The sequence below is a fragment of the Acyrthosiphon pisum genome, chromosome A1 (genome assembly GCF_005508785.2).
Source record: "Acyrthosiphon pisum isolate AL4f chromosome A1, pea_aphid_22Mar2018_4r6ur, whole genome shotgun sequence".
Lineage (NCBI taxonomy): Eukaryota > Metazoa > Arthropoda > Insecta > Hemiptera > Aphididae > Acyrthosiphon > Acyrthosiphon pisum.
This window is the reverse complement of record NC_042494.1, coordinates 24,767,379-24,771,228: the sequence shown is the minus strand read 5'-3', so window position 1 is coordinate 24,771,228 and position 3,850 is coordinate 24,767,379. Positions and strand designations below refer to the sequence as shown.

The following is a 3,850-nucleotide window of genomic DNA, read 5'->3' as shown; positions in this document are numbered from 1 at the left end:
AAATTACATATTATAAACCTAGGATAACTATTTTAGTTATTTTATTGTGATTGTATAATATTATTCGTGGGTACTTGAAACTTCTAAAGTATACTATTATATATCTATGATAGTACCACGGTTTTTTGTTGATGTATAACGCGTTATAAGTACCTAATAGATATTATGATATGATTAATTTGGAATTTATTATAGGTACCTATTATAGGTCAATTTTTTTTTTAATACCATAGATAAGTATATATATGTCTAATACATAGACTGATATACCGTCTCCGCTCAGAATCGTTTTTCTTATACAGTGATATTATATCATTGAACTCAAATTTAATTCTATCCATTATACAGTGTCCCACTTGTAACCTGCTGTACAGCAGAGCGACATCCACTTACCCACCTTTTTTTTTTTGCTTATCGGCCTGTCTCCGGGGCTGCTCTCTTTCAAAGGCGGCAACCCTAGTTACCATTCAAGTATGAAATCCGGTATGTTATAATTTATCAAACTGTTTCAGTTAAGTGTTAACCCTTTAGTAGGTATTAACATTACCAATAGGCAATAATTAAATTAATACTGCCCACACCATTTTTATGCTAACATTACGCATACCTATATTACCTAGTTAAAGAAAATATTTTCCTAATGAAATTATGAATAATAATAAATAAATTAAAGCTTAATATCTTAACATCCTTACAGCTGTGTTATCCAATACTCAATAGAATCACAGAATAAAATAGAATGTTATTATTATCAAACTAGCCACTAAAAAGGTATAGGTACGATTTTTGATATCGTATTCCAATCGTCCAATATCGCATGGTTTTTTTTACTTTTTATCGATTAATTATTTAACTATTTAATAAAAATATTGAATATCGGCTTCTTACGATCGTTAAAAAAAATTCTCCTCTAAAATGCTTATAATATAGGTATTTTTACTATAAAACGCTTCAATAAGCCATATTCCTCGAATTATGAAAATATTCTATGCCTATTCCCAACGAAATATTTTCTATGAAAATAAATTTCTTAACAAATATGATTGCGAAAAAAATATTGTCCAGTTTATAATTACAGTATATTAGGTACCTTTGTCCATAAGTCTAACACTTCAATAATATACCTATTATTATTATGTTTTCAACATAATATTAATTCCCATAAAATTAATTTCCTAGTGTATAAACTAGTTTATACTGTCAACGGATTTACGGATTACGATTTACGATTCGAAAGTAATACGATGCAATAAGAAAAATAGTTAATAATAGACACAACTTATGTGGGATCTTGCATTAAATTATCCGTGTTTTTACAAGTCCATAATGTTTTATCGACGCTAAAAAAAATTCAAAAATGTCAAATGTCTACAAATAGCTCAAAAAGAGTCAAAATATAAACGCTTGGTGAAAATGTCAAGTATCTACAATTAATTCATTATTGGCCTACAACAAATTTACAAAATCGATTTTGACAAAAACTCGTTTTTTCCTATTATTTTTTGATGTTTTTCCTAACTATTAAGTTATACTGGGAATTTTTTTATTTCTTACCGTCATTACATTTTAGATTTCACTTTCGTATCAGAAGTGATATTGAGATGTAGTATTTTTACTGCTTCAAAAGGTGATAACTGACAAAAAAATAAAAAATGAAACACATCATCTCCGCTCAGAACCTAAAATTCAATATCGCAGCTTGTACGTTTTCAATGTGAATTTTTTTAAATAAGTATATTGTTCCGAAAGCGGAAAAATTGATTTTACAACTTTTTATACGCGCTGAAGAATTCAAGTTTTAATGCTAGGTAAATATAAATTAAAATACGTAAAAAACAATTGGAAAAAAATGCAAAAAATTTGGCCCGTACCCCTGGTGGGACTCGAACCCACAATCCCCGGTTTAGGAGACCGATGCCTTATCCATTAGGCCACAGGGGCTGGTGCGTGAATCTAATGAATTGGTAGAATTTAAGCCAATCGTAAACAATAGTAATCGTTTTAATACGTATTTTTGTGTGTAAATAATATGTGTGAAACCGAAATATTATGTTGTAAGCTCGTAATCATAATAGCTTTGTTAAAACTTAAATTACAATAAAAAATTCTTAATATAGTGATATTAATTTGTATTCTTGTACTTATAGGTATATAGGTACTGTAATATAAATACTGTACAGAATACAGATCATAAATACTAGTATTTATAATCAATGATTATTCCTACGGGCTACGACCAGTGTTGGGTAGTAACGTAACGAAAATAACGCGTTCCGTAATTTCATTAGAATTATTTCCAAGTAACGAAAAAGTAATTTCTATAGAATAACGTTTCGAATTATTAATTACCTACCTATATAGGTATGCCTATTGCGAATTGAAAAAAAATATATGTATAATGCGGGCATTATTATGTTTACCAATCTAATATGTATATTATATATTTAATTTTAACTCGGCACAATTCAGTTTTCAATGGTTTTGACATTTGAAATGTTTAATTGCACCGTAAATCACGAGAAGAGTTAATTAAATTTATTATTTAATTTGATTCCTTTAAATAGGTTTCCTATGAATATAACTTGTGTGGAAGACACAAATTGTATATGATCCTATTAACTATACATATTTTGTAAAGTATATTCTTGTTCAATTTGCCTGCAGAAGTTAATTGCCAAGAAATTAAAAAAAAAATTTTTATTTTTGTAACGAGAAAGTAATGAGTTACTTTTCTATTTGAAAAGTAAAGTAATTTCATTACAATTTTATTTGACTAACGAGTAAAGTAACCTAATTACATTTATCTCTTAGTAACGAGTAAAGTAACTTACCCAACACTGGCTACGACCAATCGTTTAACAAGTCTTTATTTTCTAAGTTTCCGACAGATTAATTAAATCATCATTCATCATATCAGTCCATATTACGGTTTTAAAACCGGGAATTGGGATTCGTTTGCGAAAAGAAAAAACAATTTTTATTCTTTGTATTTACTAGCTATTTTATTTTGTACGATATTTTGTACGAGTATTTTTAAATTATTATATTTTGTAGTCAGTAGGCACTAGGCACTTATGACCTGTCCTACCTACGTCCTACCTACTCATAACTCGTATTAGACACCGCTATACTGGTAATACGAATGCATTTAAATATCCTAAAGATCCAACGTACAAACACGGGGTATGTTTTAACTACGATTACGATAATATCTTTTATTGTGGTAATATACCGGCCAGCTACTAACAATTATACACATATAAAACAAGATATGAATTAAAAATGTAATTTTAAAAAAAAACCTTAAATCAGTCGAAATTTTTTTTAAAAACTTATTTCATTAATTCATTATGAATTATGACATTTGGTAATAAGAAAAATAGCTTGTTGCCAAAAATTACTTGGTTAAAAATAAGAAAATATTGATATTGATGAAATTTAACTTAATAGGTATAGATAAATATTTGCCTTCCCTAGTCCCCACCTAATTGCGCCTATATGTTACCTACCAGGCACCTGTGGCGTAATTACAGGGGGATTTAGGCGACTTTTTTTAGAACCGGCAAACCATTGTATTATTTAATTTAATACAAAATACTAAAATACTACGATTTTATTATTATTTGTAAATTGTAGGTACTGTAGAAAATAAATAGGTACTATAAAATATTTGTCTTAAATGTTTTATTTTAAAACCATCATCCTCGAGGATTTAGAAAGATAAATTTATCTAAGGAAAATTCATTTAAAATACATTCAGTATCCATATTTTTTTGTTACATCTTTCTCTATATGTAGAATAAAAAGATTTGTAAAACGTTCTTGATACATAGAAGTTCTCACCCACGTC

The 3,850-nt window shown here is 28.1% G+C and overlaps 1 protein-coding gene and 1 non-coding gene across 5 annotated transcripts in view; both read right to left on the bottom strand.

The window, feature by feature from the left end:
* Positions 1–3,850, bottom strand: part of LOC100165428 (aminopeptidase N) — an 81,689-nt gene that overhangs the window by 38,014 nt on the left and 39,825 nt on the right. The gene's annotated exons all lie outside the window — the stretch shown is intronic.
* Positions 1,869–1,941, bottom strand: TRNAR-CCU. Its single transcript has one exon. It is a non-coding gene; the product is annotated as a tRNA-Arg (tRNA).